Below are 18,270 nucleotides of genomic sequence, written 5' to 3' on the forward strand. Positions count from 1 at the left end.
ACGTAAGGGAAATGTGTTGGATGTGTGCATAAACATTTTGTGTTTTGAAAAGCATACAAAATAACTGCCTCGAAAAATACGTCTTTGTTCTGCCCAGCGTTATGAAATTCTTCAACGTTAGTGATACTGATTCAAACAACATTAATCTCTATGTTTTTTGTCCTGTAATATGTTGACATTTCACATATTCACGCCGGTGTAGTATCTCACATTCGTACAGTATGATAACGTTTTATTTATGGGCTGTGTATTTAGCAGTGTTCAACGCTGAGAATATTCCCAACTATATTCTGCGGGTTTGAGACGTGGTTTGGAGCTGCCTTCCACAAGAATAGCAGGATAGCAGTATGTGTGAGTGTAAAGTAAGAGGAATTAATGATGAATGTCAGAGGAGGGAAGTGGTGGGTACATGTATAGAGGGTTATACATATATGTGTTCGACAAGACTGCGAGGTAATGCGACCACAGAGTGTGTGAGGGAGAGAAGTGTGTGTGTGTATATACATACATGCCTTGGGTACGACATGGATGGTCGTGCAAGAATTGAGGAGGTTTAGGCCACTGTTCATGAAGGATGATTAGCTCGAAAGGATTAAAGGTGCGCTGGTACAATCAGCCACTGTGAAGGTCGAGCGAGTATATTCGATGTAATAAGAGGTAAGAAGAGGTTTAACAACACCTGATTGGGAGGTAGAGAGCAACATATGTTATGGACACAGTGGGAGTTACTGGTAGGTTGGTCTGGGATCCCTAATGCAAATGACAACAGTGAAAGACTACATGGATTAATCTTACCATGAGACAAGAGCGATGCAAATGGGTACTTTAACCTTAAATATTCTCGTGAATATAAATGGTAAAGACACAGGGAAGGAAGAGGTTGTAAAAGTTTAGTTTCTTGTAAGAATGAATATATTCACTGGACCCGTGACGTATGTGGTGGTAGGAAAACACAGACTAAAGCAGGACTATTCTAATCTGTTACGTGTCGAAGACTTCTTCAGGGAAGATGATACCGAACCAGTGCATACACACAGTGTTTCTTATCTTGGTTCTGTACGAACCTCTCTGGAAAGCGTCTCTGGTCAATAAGTAAGGCATTGGAATACTCTTGTCTCGTTCTGGGTTTCCTTATCATCGTACTTCCACTGAGAGAGAAATATGTTTGGCGTTCTCTCCATTGTGCAGTAGAGGAAAGGACTGAGGGAGGTTGTGGTGGGAGCCTGTCAGATAGTACGGTCGTGATGTACAGGTTAGTATTTTATCATGGATGGTAGAGGACTGGAAGTGTGGGTGGAGGAATCAGAATAACAAGGATGGAAAAGTTAGGGAATGAGAGAAACGTACCTCTCTCAGAAGTTAGTCGAAAAGCTGATAGGGTCTGGAATAGTTCGGCTGTGGTCGAGGGGGATGCGGAGCGAGTTGAAGACTTTTAGTAGAGATTTCCAGGGAAGTCTGTGAGGTACGTCATGCATAGATTGTGGAAAGATTCGAGCAAGTGGAAGAATTATAGAGGGACACATGTCCTCAAAATACTATCGAGGTGTATGGTAAGACAGTGATGGATTGTGTTAAAGAGGATTAATGAACCTATAGTTAGTAAGGAACAAGGAAAGTTTAGAGAAAAGAGCAATGACTTAGAGAATTTATAGATTTACGAAAGGTACATAATAAAGTGACCAAGAAAGTAATTATTAGGAAATATTCTGACTTGCAGTGGTGGGTATGGAAAGTTTTTGAATAGTATTAGCTTTTGAAATAGGAGTAGTGTTATAATGTGAGAGTTTGTGGGGTACGAATGGGTGATTTGATATATGTGTGGAAGGCAATCAAACTTTTTCAATTTCATGTGGTTATTCAGCGTCTCTTTTTAATGGGAGTCATTGCGAATTGAAAGCAAAAGTAGGTTGAATGATGTGTGATACGCAACGCGAAAAAGACAGAATGGAAGTTGGAGCATTTTGTTATATGTAGATGATGCTGTGTTCGTTAACTGAATCGAAGAAGATCTAGGTAGAATGTGGATCCGGTTTGAAATGTATATAAGAGGATCATATTACTAAACTTGACAGTAATTCCAAGAACATAGTTTCTGAGAAAGGATCCATGTGAGGTTCAGATGGTAAGTTCAGTTTGAGAGATGAAGACATGCAGTTGGTGGATGGGTGAAGATATGAGGCGTAAGGTTTAGTCATGATTATATTACACAAAGTTTAGTAAGGATTATATCACACAAACTGAAATTAAAGAGAGGATTGGCTCGTTGGCTTGTTAGGTTATAGAACTATTGACTGGCAGGGTCATGAAGGCCATCAACGTCAAATCATAACTAACAACCCATAAAAATCTTAACTACTTTGAATAAGTGTTTAAGATGATTTGAAGTCCACTTACACTCCCGTTATGTATATGGCCTTAGTACAAATTACAGTCACACAAAATATAAGTAACGGATGTGTACTGAAAGTGTACTGGAATCTCTGGTATATGTAAAAACCTAAATGTCTTGAGTAAATAAAAGGCTTACACGAAGAATACCCATCCCGATTCTGATGTGCGTCTGCGAAACCCAAGTGTGTGTAAGTTAGGTTAGGTTAGGTTAAGTTAAGTTAGGTTAGGTTAAGTTAAGTTAGGTTAGGTTAGGTTAGGTTAAGTTAAGTTAGGTTAGGTTAGGTTAAGTTAAGTTAGGTTAGGTTAGGTTAAGTTAAGTTAAGTTAGGTTAGGTTAGGTTAAGTTAAGTTAGGTTAAGTTAAGTTAAGTTAGGTTAGGTTAGGTTAAGTTAAGTTAAGTTAGGTTAGGTTAGGTTAAGTTAAGTTAGGTTAGGTTAGGTTAGGTTAGGTTAGGTTAGGTTAGGTTAAGTTAAGTTAGGTTAGGTTAGGTTAAGTTAAGTTAAGTTAGGTTAGGTTAGGTTAAGTTAGGTTAGGTTAGGTTAGGTTAGGTTAAGTTAAGTTAAGTTAGGTTAGGTTAGGTTAAGTTAAGTTAGGTTAGGTTAGGTTAAGTTAAGTTAAGTTAGGTTAGGTTAGGTTAAGTTAAGTTAAGTTAGGTTAGGTTAGGTTAGGTTAGGTTAGGTTAGGTTAGGTTAGGTTAGGTTAAGTTAAGTTAGGTTAGGTTAGGTTAGGTTAGGTTAAGTTAAGTTAGGTTAGGTTAAGTTAAGTTAGGTTAGGTCAAAAAAAAAAGTAAGGGCTTACAAGATGGATGATTTGACCTTCAGAAAGATTGATTGACTGAAGTTATGGACATATATCATTTAGTGTGAAGAAATAACATTAGAATGATGTATAAATGAGTGTTTTTCAAAGGTGTATTCATAAAGAACACATGACAGCTACATACTTGGTCAGAAGGATGTACAGTAGCACAGTGGACGATAAAAGAGGAAGTTGAACACCTTAAGAGGTAGATAGATATAGTGAGAATTGATCATGGCCGGGGATATCTCTGCCAAAGTAATAATTAGAAGACTTCTGCCAAAGATTTTAGGGAAATGATTGGAAGACTGCTGCAACGTGAGCCATCTTGTGTATGGAGGTTATATGAACATAGACAATGGCCTGAGCAGAGGAAGGAAATTCAAGCATAAAGTGAAAAAGAAAGAAACTTTAATGAGGGTAGAAGTCCATGTTTCACTATACCAATCTGGTTCTGGGTTGAGCACGTGTGTGTGTGTGTGTGTGTGTGTGTGTGTGTGTGTGTGTGTGTGTGTGTGTGTGTGTGTGTGTGTGTGTGTGTGTGTGTATGTGTGTGTGTGTGTGTATGTCTGTGTGATGTTACAAAGGCTGTATGTCCTATACCTAAGTGGAGAAGGAGTTATGATAATAGGTAGACAGAAATGCTAATTATTCAGTGGTATATGTACCTATAAACTGTATTGCTAACAGTATCCTTATTTGTTATCTACATAATTAGTCTTACGTTCGCTTTTCTATATTGAAGATTCCAGTCACACACAAAAGTCCACTGGCCAAGCCTCAATTGAAATTTAGAGAGGATTATGAAAGAGAAATAGAAGGTACAAGGGAAAGTATTAACGAAATTTGGAGATCGTGAAAAACCTGTCTTTTGAAATGGTCGGCAGGTCATAGTTATTGGGAAAAACATGAGAAGGTAGAGATTTCCAAAGCTTCGACGTGTAGGGAAAGAAGCAGGTATCAAATCGGCCCACCCTTGAGTTGCCAATGGTCACACAATAATCATGTAACGCAGCAGCTTGCTGAGTATTGCGTGGTCTAACTAGTGGTTGGGGGGCACACAGGCAGCCAGCTCTCGGGAGCAAAAACTTACGACCCCTGTAATTAAACATATGTTTCCTCACGTCTCGTTTATCTTGTAGTGTGTGTGTGTGTGTAATTTCTCATGGGTGTAGCAAGCAATGCAGTTCACACCTCGTAATAGCACTTTACGTTATTTCTGAGCAGAGAAAATACCATTATTTCACTTTTTTCTGGTGGAAATCAAATCTCTTTTTTCTTTTTCACCTCTGCTATTTGTGATACCTTACAATACTTATCAAACAGCATTCCACGTTACTCTTCGTCTGAGAGGGTAACACCAGTTTGTCACAGAATGTTACTCCTATCATCAAAGCTTCTGTTTGCCTCAGTCCTTCAACCCCTGAAGACAGCAATGCTCTATCACCTACGTTATGGTCCAAAGTGTCTATTAATCCATCCCAGTACAACTTAAAGTTAGTTGAGTCTTTGAAACATCCCTGTGGCTCCTGTATCGCATAGTCTGGTTACATAGCTATATCATATTAGCGATGCATCCATAGCGCATGTTTTCTTTTACCCTTTAATGTGTCTCTATAGAGTCACGGATGGCAATAGGTCATATTACCTCGTTAAGGTTCGCTCGTGAACGAGCCAGTGATCCACAGGCAATAAGTACAGTTAACCTGCCCCCAGCTTGGATGGTGTAGGCTCGTGGGAGTGACTATGGCTAATATAGGAACCACATCGGAGCAATACACCGAATATACGTTAGTACTTCTCTATGCATTCCAATAGGCGAGAACTTTCCCAATAAATTCCTTTTTTCTCTCTCTTTTATTGAAAAGCGAGAGAATTCATGTATTTTTTTTTCCAGTACACTGCCTTACCCTGTGCTGAATAACAATATATTTTCAAGGGCCTAGAGTCGGGGGAAAAGGAATTGGTGTGTATGTATAATGCTATTCCTTGCGTTCATTCAGTAGACCCCAAAACTAATGGAGAATCTCATGTAATCGTATTGTAAATGTATAGTCTCACCATTAACAACATCTGATTGTACCATCATTCCAATTCAACGTATCTATTTGCAAAGTAGCTATTTCCTAAGTCAGTGTCACATCATCATTTAACTGTAACTTTTAATCCATTCTTCGTAGAGACTGTATTCTCTTGTGTTTCAAAAAAGGTCTTCGTAATTTAAGTTGTCGAATTTATTCAGAATTTTCGAAATCTTGAATTATGTCGCATCGAAGTCTATATGATTCACAGAAGAAAAGAGATCCAGTCTTCTGAACCTCTCTTCATTCATTTCTCGGGGATGGAATGAGTTTTGTTGGTTGTGTTTGTACTTGTTCCAGTTTTTTCTCGTCTTACTTGTATCTTGGCGACCAAGATGAGTTTTTAAATAGAACGTGAAAAAAGGGTTCAATCTTTTTTGTTATCTTGTTCCTTGCTGCACAACACTGTTTTGTATACTTCAGACTGTTTACTAACTTCATCTCAAAGATTCTTCTCTGAATCATTCACTTTTTAACGGAATAAAAAGGAAAAAAAGAGAGGACGAAAGGAACTTTCTCACGAGAGAGAGAGAGAGAGAGAGAGAGAGAGAGAGAGAGAGAGAGAGAGAGAGAGAGAGAGAGAGAGAGAGAGAGATTCAAACATGGAATACTCTTGGTTCATTCGAAGCCTCAAAGCACACAGGGAGGCTCCAGGTCATCCACCGATGTATACACTGAGCAATGTCGATGGACTGACTAATGTATATACACCACGGGTCAGACTCGAACCCTGGACAAGTTTAAGGCCGACCCGTGGTGGCGTATACTCATCTGTCTGTCCATCAATACATTTCTCACACCATCGAAGCCGCGACAGATTTAAGTCTAGTGTGTGTGTGTGTGTCTTTGAACTTGCGTGTGGCCGAGGCAGCCAGTCGCCTTACCCAGGGTTCGAATCCCTCTGTTGGTGTATATACACTTGTTGTCTGTCCATCGACATATTAGTCACACCATAGGAGCTGTGAGAGATTGAATTCCATGCTCTATCCCACAAATGTATAAATGTATAAACACCAGAACCCTGGTGTGTGTGTGTGTGTGTGTGTGTGTGTGTGTTTTCAAGGCTCGGATCTGACCTGTGTTGTATATATAATGAACAACAGTAAGCACATATACACAACTCCATTCTGCCGGGGGTATATACATACACCTGCACACATACACCTGCACACCATTCACCTGTACACACTTCAGTCTTCTTTCCCATGTCAAACTATCCCTTCCCACCTTTTCTTCCTACAAAAAAAAAACCAAAAACTTGCATATCAAAGAAAAAGGGAAGGCAATAATGTGACAAGTGTGAGACAAAAAGGTTTTGAAGAAAACGGGTCCATAAAACGAAAAATATTAAGCCACGATAATCAAAAGTGATTTCTTCATGGCTAATCAAAGGCAGCCTTATTCATCCACCTAACTACTGTTAGCGTGAAAAAGGACGATTGGTGGAGGGTAACGAGGGGGATGGAGGGTGTGGGGGGGGAAACCAAACAGGAAATTACCAGGCCATGACAACGAAACCATCGCTCATGAGAGAGAGAGAGAGAGAGAGAGAGAGAGAGAGAGAGAGAGAGAGAGAGAGAGAGAGAGAGAGAGAGAGAGAGAGAGAGAGAGAGAGACGCGCGCCTGCACAAAACACCTTGATTGACAATCTAACATTGCATCGTTGCTTATTATCACACTGAACAAAGGGACTATGTGCAACACTGCCTTCCCTGTCACCAAATATATGACATTCGCAATTCCAGTTTTCAGATGACGTTTGAAAGTTCAAATTCAGACCTTGAAACTCCCTCGGGACAGAGTGGGAGGTGACTGTGTCTCAATCACTGTTCATAGCAAAGGTCAGTGACAGAGAGGAAAATGAAGATCATATATAACGATTCGTTTCTTTTTTTTTCTTCTATCACAACGTATTCGTGATGATTGGTCTCTCTCTCTCTCTCTCTCTCTCTCTCTCTCTCTCTCTCTCTCTCTCTCTCTCTCTCTCTCTCTCTCTCTCTCTCTCTCTCTCTCTCTCTCTCTCTCTCTAATACTTCATACTCCATCCCTGTTCCTGTGTTATCGAAGCAGCGCCAAGACACAGGCGAAGAGAGACACGTCCACTCATATACACATATACGCACATACATGTACATTTACATATATACATATACATATATATTCATATGTACATATTCATACTTGCTCGCCTTCATCTATTCCTGACGCCACTTCACCCCACAGGACACGGCATGAATGCATGAAGGAAAGGAAAAAAGATTACTTATACATTCTCCTACCCTTCTCCACACCCAAAAATGCATGAAGGAAAGGAAAAAACAAGATTGCATATACATCCACATCCCCTCCCCAGCACCCGATCACCGTTCCCCCCCTTCGTCAAGCGAAGAAAGGCCACGTTCATTCACACTGTCTCCAGATGTCATGTGTAATGCACCGAAACCACAGCTCCCTTTCGTCTCTTCGATGCATATCAACTGACTGTTATATTCCTCTCTTGTGTCTCCCCTGATGATGTGATTATTACACGAAAGTGCACTTGGGAACTTTTCGTGTTTCATTTTCCCCGTGGACGCATAGGAATATATATATATATATATATATATATATATATATATATATATATATATATATATATATATATATATATGTGTGTGTGTGTGTGTGTGGTGGAAGTCGAGAACATTGTCTCGGAAAGCAAAAATGGGTATGTTTGAAGGAATAGTGGTTCCAACAATGTTGTATGGTTGCGAGGCGTGGGCTATGGATAGAGTTGTGCGCAGGAGGATGGATGTGCTGGAAATGAGATGTTTGAGGACAATGTGTGGTGTGAGGTGGTTTGATCGAGTAAGTAACGTAAGGGTAAGAGAGATGTGTGGAAATAAAAAGAGCTTGGTTGAGAGAGCAGAAGAGGGTGTTTTGAAATGGTTTGGGCACATGGAGAGAATGAGTGAGGAAAGATTGACCAAGAGGATATATGTTTCGGAGGTGGAGGGAACGAGAAGTGGGAGACCAAATTGGAGGTGGAAAGATGGAGTGAAAAAGATTTTGTGTGATCGGGGCCTGAACATGCAGGAGGGTGAAAGGAGGGCAAGGAATAGAGTGAATTGGATCGATGTGGTATACCGGGGTTGACGTGCTGTCAGTGGATTGAATCAGGGCATGTGAAGCGTCTGTGGTAAACCATGGAAAGCTGTGTAGGTATGTATATTTGCGTGTGTGGACGTATGTATATACATGTGTATGGGGGTGGGTTGGGCCATTTCTTTCGTCTGTTTCCTTGCGCTACCTCGCAGGCGCGGGAGACAGCGACAAAGCAAAAAAAAAAAAAAATATATATATATATATATATATATATATATTTCTTTTTTTTTTTCTTTTAAACTATCTGCCATTTCCCGCATTAGCGAGGTAGCGTTAAGAACAGAGGACTGGGCCTTTGTGGAATATCTTCACCTGGCCCCCCTCTGTTCCTTCTTTTGGAAAATTAAAAAAAAGAAAAAAAAAAAAAAACGAGATGGGAGGATTTCCAGCCTCCTGCTCCCTCCCCTTTTAGTCGCCTTCTACGACACGCAGGGAATACGTGGGAAGTATTCTTCATCCCTTATCCCCAGGGATAATATATATATATATATATATATATATATATATATATATATATATATATATATATATATCCCTGGGGATAGGGGAGAAAGAATACTTCCCACGTATTCCCTGCGTGTCGTAGAAGGCGACTAAAAGGGGAGGGAGCGGGGGGCTGGAAATCCTCCCCTCTCGTTTTTTTTTTTTTTTTCTTTTTTTTTTCCAAAAGAAGGAACAGAGAATTGGGCCAGGTGAGGATATTCCACAAAGGCCCAGTCCTCTGTTCTTAACGCTACCTCGCTAATGCGGGAAATGGCGAATAGTTTGAAAGAAAGAAAAGATATATATATATATATATATATATATATATATATATATATATATATATATATATATATATATATATATATATATATATATACATATATATATATGAATATACAGTTGGTAGATTGTTGTGTTTCATCGGTGCTTTGACTCCAATTCACGTTTTTGATTTACTGAATTTGATGGCTGTCAAGTTAGTGTTGACTGAAGTAATGAATATTTAATAAATTGGTCTATTTGAGTGCGTTAACGTTGTTGCAATCTGATATACATATACCCAAAAAATTTTGAACACTAGTTAAAGGAAAATCATTTTATAGCTATGACTGCTAGAAATGGAGAGAGGGAAGGTCTATTTCACAATATGTTCTACGTATCAGAAATGAATATATATATATATATATATATATATATATATATATATATATATATATATATATATATATCTTTTCTTTTCTTTCATACTATTCGCCATTTCCCTCATCAGCGAGGTAGCGTTAAGAACAGAGGACTGGGCCTCTGAGGAAACATCCTCATCCAGCCCCCTTCTCTGTTCCTTCCTTTGGAAAAAAAAAAAAAAAAGAGAGAGGGGAGGATTTCCAGCCCCCCCGCTCCCTTCCCTTTTAGTCGCCTTCTACGACACGCAGGGAATACGTGGGAAGTATTCTTTCTCCCCTATATATATCCAGTCGTATTCTTATATTTCACCTACAATTCCTACAGTAGTTTTGTATTTATCCCCAAACGTATTCATATCTTATGTTCGTATATATTTCCATATAGATATCCTACACTTCTCATAAACCCGACATAGTGAGGTGATGACTACAGGGGTGTGTGTGTGTGTGTGTGTGTGTGTGTGAATGGTAGACTGTTCCTTCGTCCACCTCAGGGAATGCCGTGTGTGTTTCTCTTCGATCTATGGAGTATTATGAACGAAAGGTGATAATGGCTCTTCTTTCTCATATAATACAAGTTGTGTGTTTGGGAGCATTGTGGCCTGATGTATGGATTATGCAAATGTAAGAGCGACTTTTGAATATTCTTTTTTTTTTTTGTTAATTTGTTTTGTCACACTAACTTAAGATATTCTGCTTCGTTTTCTGTTGTGAAAGGTGACGAGTCTTAGTTTTACCTTAAGCTATTTTCTTGAATATCCTCTCTCTCTCTCTCTCTCTCTCTCTCTCTCTCTCTCTCTCTCTCTCTCTCTCTCTCTCTCTCTCTCTCTCTGTGTGCTTGATTTTGAACGTCCCTTGTGGCGGAAACCCTGCATTCCAAGACGAAGGAAATGCAGCTTTGCTAAGAGATCTGGATTTTTTTCAAAATTCGTATTTTCACAACACTGTAGCATTCAGTGTCATCAGCAGAGAATTACGTTTACACTTCGTTCAAAAGGGAATACAAGTCATGTTATCCCATTATACAATGGTTAGGTTTACGACGCACGAATGACGCTGGATCCTTGTTCGAATCTCGGAGGGAGGCAATTGGACTTCAGTTAATACAACCTTTGATTTCATCCACTAGGGATGGTCGATTAATAAGCACTTCCTCCCCAGATGTGTGGATGGCTTCTATATTATTGAGTATCTTTTCCATGTTCTCATATTGCAGGATTATTTTGGGAAGAGGTTTGGAACTCCATATATTCTATATGATTTGCGTATAGGGTGCTAGAAATTCTAGACAAAGCCAAGGTATATCTTAGATCTAATTAAGGTATATCAATAGGGCCAAGTATACGAAGAAAGGCAGTTTAGCATACCTTTAACCAGTGTATGTTAAGCCCACAGTCTTAAAAAGAATGGGGGAAAGATAATGTCTATGATAGACATAAACATCAGTAATGTCGAAATTCATACTGTTAATATATGAAACTGTAGGACCTCTGGAGAAACCAAATTGGTGATGAGAGGATAGGGTTAAAAGATTTTCATTTCTCGGGTTCTGTACTTGCAAGAGGGTGAAAAGCGTGCTCGGGATAGAGTGAATTGGAACGGTGTGGTATACAGGAGGCGACGTGCTATTAATGGACTGAACCAAAGCATGTGAAACAAGCAAGATGAACCAAAGAAAGGTCTGCGAGGCCTAGTTGTGGATAGGGAGCTGTGGTTTCGGTGGATTACACATGACAGCTAGAGAATGTACAAGAGCGAATGAGGCCTTTTCTTCGGCTGTAACTCGCTAAGGCAAGAAAATGCGAGCAAGTATGAAAGAAAGGAAGAAAAATCTCAAGAATTTACTCCTTTCTAGTGTGGCTTGTAATACAACTATGTACATTACGAAAGCAATACAAATTCGCCGAATTATCTTACTTTTTACGTGTGACGTAACCGGCTCAGTGATTTATCCCGCAGTATATACATTTGACGTCATAGTCTCGGAGCATAGATGTAAATAGTTGCTTCCAGCTATTGACATTTATTTCCTCAGCAACCTCGCGTTGTTTGCATTTAATCTCATAAACTGAGCCCATGGTCTTGGCTAATAAACTTCCCAATGTATAAATTGTGCATTTTTTTCCCCCACCCTCTCTCTCTCTTCCCCGCAGCTCCGCCTCTCTCCCCCCCACCACTTGTAAGCCTCAGTACACGTTATGTGAATCCTTGCCTCAGGCTACGAAAAACATACAGAGGTGATGCAACATCCCTGTTGGAGAAGTGCTACTGCTCCTCCTCCACGTCCTATTGTTAACATTAGCCTTTGTTCACTTTCCTCCTGACGCCAGAGATAAAACACGAGAGTGAAAGTATTCCAAAGGTTTGGCTGTTCTCCCTCTTCCTCAACATCTGATATGTTTTGCCATCATTGTGTGCAGTGCCTTTGTACTAGACAGTCGATGGATGTTTGCTTTCCCTAATGGGTATGTTTAATTAACCTAGGTACTATCATTGTTACTCTAATGCCCCCCACATAACTCTGGTTGGCCTTAAAAAGCCACCTATCCATGATAAGGTCCCCACAGACCTCGCCTTGATATCACCTCAACCGTTTCATATTCCCTGGTTCGGTCTCTTGACAGCACGTCGCCCCCTGTATACCACCTCGCTCCATTTCACTCTATCCCATGATTTAAGACACTCACACGGATAATGTTTCTCTGGTGTTTGCAGTATCCAATATACGCTAAACGCGCACACGAAATTGCGTAAGAAAACAGATTTGGACCTTCATGATGCAGTGGTTTGCGCTACTCGCCAAGGCACATTCCCGGGCCGGCCGAGGTCGAGCGCATAGGTTCGAATCTTGGTCGTGGCAGTCGGTCCGAAGTCGACCCAGCTGTTCATTATCCCATAAGGGCTGGTCGATAAAATGGGTATCAAGCTTAGGATATGGTGTATATATATATATATATATATATATATATTTCCCAAGTGCACTTTCGTGTAATAATCACATCATCAGGGGAGGCACAAGAGAGAAATATAACAGTCAGTTGATATACATCGAAGAGACGAAGCTAGGACATCTCTTCGATGTATATAAACTGACTGTTATATTTCTCTCGTCTGTTTCCTTGCGCTACCTCGCAAACGCGGGAGACAGCGACAAAGCAAAAAATAAAAAATAATATATACATATACTGATGGGGTTTTTATTAGGACATTTAGATGTCGGTAAGGTGTCAGATAACATCAGAAAAAATAGAAAAAGACAGCAAAAGATCTCCTGATCTATGGGGAAATTATTTGCCACAAGCCATTCTCGTATTAATCATATTACTATTATTATTACTTGAGAGATGAGGTAAATATAGAACATTAAGAGCACTCTCTCTTCGTCCTCCCCTCCCGGCAACGTGTGTCCCCTGCAGGATAAAGGTTAGAAGTAACATTATGCACTGAGGGATAAAAACAATGATGGAATTGTACAAGATGGAAGTGAGGTCATTTTCTTGTTACACATCAGTGGAATATACCCGTTTATCAAGCATGGAAATGATTGATCCGTCCTTTTCCCCTTTTCCTTCTGTCGTATTTTCATAAAGTAAGATCCCGAAGTGACATGCAATTTGTCTGTCTGATTCTTAAAGGTATTGACAGCTTTTACATTGACACCGTTTGACAGTCACTTGTTCCTGTGTCCACTATCTCACATCGTACAGCAACTTCTTAACATTTATTCTCTTCATTCCATTTCTTCAGGTCTAGTTATTGCCTCGTATTTGAAATGGAATTTTGAAGAATTTTGTCAAGTCCCCTCGCGATCTTGGCTTCTTAAGAGAGAGAGAGGGAAAAATAAATCTGAAATCCATTGACCCTTTGACAAAATGATATTTTCAGGGTTAGAATTACTATTGTAACCCCTCTTACGTTTTCTTCCATTCTTTTACGTAGTACAGAGACCAACACTGTACAATATGTTGAAGATATGGCCCCGAGCTGTACACTGAAGTGTGTCAACATTGCTCCTACCATTCGCTTGGAGATAGATGCTATCAAACGCACTGCAGATTGCCACTGATAAGGGATCCAAGATCCTTTTATTCCTCTATGTTGGGGATTGGATTCCCCAGAATCCCATATCTATGTTTAGTAATCCTGTCTCAACAGGGCATAACTCTCTCAATGTTCTGCATCATGTGTCATCTATTGCCATTTATCTTTTCGTGGTCGTGTGTGTTAGTCTGTATCAAATCCCCTTCAGGAAGTGTCGCATACCTTCTAACTTTGACCTCACTGTTCTGTGAGTTTCTGATGTTTTCCACTATCACATACACCCTCGAAAGAACCCGGTATACTGGTCTATTGCTGATTGAATTCCTTTGTATTCCATTGCCTATTAAGGTCACTAGTGATAGCTCGTTCTATATAGTATATTCCAATGACGAACTTTCCTTACTATATCCAGGTCATGAAGATCAACATCTTCTGCCAGACAGGCTCGTGCATGGTGACCTGATTTATACTATCCAGGTCACTAATGACCATATGGGTTATATCTACCAGGTTTGGATGACACAAGTTGGTCATAATGCGGGTCACAAATGACCTCTTCCTATCTGGCAAATTGCCCTCATAATCAGGTCATTCAAGGTCACGTCTCCAATTGGACGGGTCTTGATGAGGTCATTAGTCCTATTTGATGGGTCATGATGATGTCCCTGTTCATCATCATAAGGTCAATAATGACCTCGTCTAACCTGATGGGTCATGATGATGTCCCTGTTCATCATCATAAGGTCAATAATGACCTCGTCTAACCTGATGGGTCATGATGATGGACCTGTTCATCATCATAAGGTCAATAATGACCTCGTCTAACCTGATGGGTCATGATGATGGACCTGTTCATCATTATAAGGTCAATAATGACCTCGTCTAACCTGATGGGTCATGATGATGTCCCTGTTCATCATTATAAGGTCAATAATGACCTCGTCTAACCTGATGGGTCATGATGATGGACCTGTTCATCATCATAAGGTCAATAATGACCTCGTCTAACCTGATGGGTCATGATGATGGACCTGTTCATCATTATAAGGTCAATAATGACCTCGTCTAACCTGATGGGTCATGATGATGTCCCTGTTCATCATTATAAGGTCAATAATGACCTCGTCTAACCTGATGGGTCATGATGATGGACCTGTTCATCATCATAAGGTCAATAATGACCTCGTCTGACATGATTGAGGTCATGATGACACATCTCTCCATCTACAGGTCAACAATGACGTAATGAGACAACCTACAAGCTTAAGCTGATACGTAAATTATAGATCTATAAAAATCAACTACCATGACCCAATTACAGCTGCTGGGAGTCGAACCCTGGAAGATGCAAAAGTAGTTTTGATTGGAGACATGTTTTTTTTTCTATCTAGAACAGAGAAATAGGAATATTATTTGCCTGTTTAAGCTTTTACTTGGTTATGAATGTGTGTGTGTGTGTATGTGTGTGTGTGTGTGTGTGTGTGTGTGTGTTTGTGTGTGTGTGTGTGTGTGTGTGTGTGTATGTGTGTGTGTGTGTGTAGCCTCTGGCTTCGCAATATTCTTCCCTCTTCTTCTTTCTCCTTTACTTAACTCTAAGACAGTTTCTGTCGATTGGTTGGAATGTGAGGAAAAGCACTTCAGGTAATGAAAATTCTCCTTCGCTAATCAACAGTGAAAGAAGATGGGCCAGTTAATTTATCTTTTTCATTTTTGTAAAGAAAACGGAGGTCATGTGACGAAAACGGAGGTCATGTGACGAAAACAGAGGTTGGTGAGTATGAAAATTTTAGACCCGTCCCTTGAATATATGTTATAATATATGTTATAAGGGAATCATTGGTCACAAATTATATGCTTTCACACAAGCCTTGAGGGCACCGTATGGTAATTAGTGATATTAATTACCTCATTACTATAAACCTCATTATCATATCCGTTGGTTATATTCTCTTGGCGCTGTTGACCATGACGGCATTCACGGGCCGCCCAGGATCGAGAACAGTCTGCCCACAGTCAATCCAGCTGTTCATCCTCCTTCCAGAAGCTGGTTGATAGATTTGGTACCTGGCTCAGGCTAGGGTATATATATATATATATATATATATATATATATATATATATATATATATATATATATATATATATATATATATATATATATATATGACGTTGTTAAGAATGTCTTGATTAGGGCTTTCATTTGCCCGTGCCTTCATCCCACCCGTCACGTTCATCAACCTCAAACTAATTTTTTTCGCCTTTTTTTCAAAATTATGAAGCGTTTCAAGAGGTTGTTGTGTGTGGGGGGTCACAAAGAGGCTTCCCTTTCTGTACGAGCGTCAGGAAAACAATCATACGTAAACAGAATTCCTTCACGGATAAATCTTATATTCGACTTTTTAATATATATATATATATATATATATATATATATATATATATATATATATATATATATATATATATATATATATATATATATATATATATATATATATATATATGTTGGAAAGGATCACAATTTTGAGCGTGATCAAGATATTCCTATGAGTCCACGGGGAAAATGAAACACGATAAGTTCCCAAGTGCACTTTCGTGTGATAATCACATCATCAGGGGAGACACAAGAGAGAAATATAAGTCAGTTGATATACATCGACGAGACGAAGCTAGGACGCCATTCGGTAAACATGCAATTGTCCAAGACATACAACGAGCGTTCATAAACTTATCATCTTACAAATTTTATCAACAATAAAGTTATCTAATTTGTATAGACCATCACTAATATTAAGATTATAATTATTTGTGTATTTGATTAAAGAGGATTCAATGATATTTCTCGTGGTAATAGAGTTAGAGTTAATAACTGAGATGGCGTTACTCCAGTCAATACAATGATCATAGTTTTTAACATGATTAAACAATGCATTTGATTCTTGTCCCGTTCTTATACTATGTTTATGTTGCTTAAGTCTAACAGAAAGATCCTTACCAGTCTGACCAACATAAAATCTATCACAATTTCCACATGGCACTTTATAGATGCATCCAAGAGAATTTTCTGGTGAATTCCTGATTAAGATATTCTTTATAGTATTATTGTTGCTGAAGGCAACATTTACATTCAAGAATTTAAGCAACATGGAAAGTAAAGTGAAATTATTATCAAAAGGGAGAACTAAAAGATTCTTGGTATCAATGGGATGTTTGGGCTCAACTCTATAAAATGATTTCTTTGCTAACTTAAGGGATTTATCAATGAAAGATCTTGGGTACTTTAACTTACATCCAATAAAATATATCTTCTCAAACTCATCATCAATAAACTTTGGACAGCAAATACGTAATGCCCTAAGGAACATAGATTAAGATGATGATAATTTAACTATGTCATGTTGAGATGAGTAATAATGAATATATGAGTGTACATTGGTAGGTTTTCTGTATATGCTAAACTTAAACTTGTTTTCTTGCCTATGGGTCATCATCCCCTGTTAATGTGATTATTACACGAAAGTGCACTTGGGAACTTATCGTGTTTCATATATATATATATATATATATATATATATATATATATATATATATATATATATATATATATATATATATATATATATATATATATATATATATATATATATACACATATATATATATATATATATATTTTTTTTTTTTTTTTTTTTTTTTTTCCAAAAGAAGGAACAGAGAATTGGGCCAGGTGAGGGTATTCCCTCAAAGGCCCAGTCCTCTGTTCTTAATGCTACCTCGCTAACGCGGGAAATGGCGAATAGTATAAAAGAAAAGAAAATATATATATATATATATATATATATATATATATATATATATATATATATATATACATATATATTTATATTTTTTTAATAATACTTTGTCGCTGTCTCCCGCGTTTGCGAGGTAGCGTAAGGAAACAGACGAAAGAAATGGCCCCCCCCCCATACACATGTATATACATACGTCCACACACGCAAATATACATACCTACACAGCTTTCCATGGTTTACCCCAGACGCTTCACATGCCTTGATTCAATCCACTGACAGCACGTCAACCCCGGTATACCACATCGCTCCAATTCACTCTATTCCTTGCCCTCCTTTCACCCTCCTGCATGTTCAGGCCCCGATCACACAAAATCTTTTTCACTCCATCTTTCCACCTCCAATTTGGTCTCCCTCTTCTCCTCGTTCCCTCCACCTCCGACACATATATCCTCTTGGTCAATCTTTCCTCACTCATTCTCTCCATGTGCCCAAACCACTTCAAAACACCCTCTTCTGCTCTCTCAACCACGCTCTTTTTATTTCCACACATCTCTCTTACCCTTACGTTACTCACTCGATCAAACCACCTCACACCACACATTGTCCTCAAACATCTCATTTCCAGCACCTCCATCCTCCTGCGCACAACTCTATCCATAGCCCACGCCTCGCAACCATACAACATTGTTGGAACCACTATTCCTTCAAACATACCCATTTTTGCTTTCCGAGATAATGTTCTCGACTTCCACACATTCTTCAAGGCCCCCAGAATTTTCACCCCCTCCCCCACCCTATGATCCACTTCCGCTTCCATGGTTCCATCCGCTGCCAGATCCACTCCCAGATATCTAAA

This window comes from Panulirus ornatus, chromosome 49 (genome assembly GCF_036320965.1).
Source record: "Panulirus ornatus isolate Po-2019 chromosome 49, ASM3632096v1, whole genome shotgun sequence".
NCBI classification, from domain to species: domain Eukaryota; kingdom Metazoa; phylum Arthropoda; class Malacostraca; order Decapoda; family Palinuridae; genus Panulirus; species Panulirus ornatus.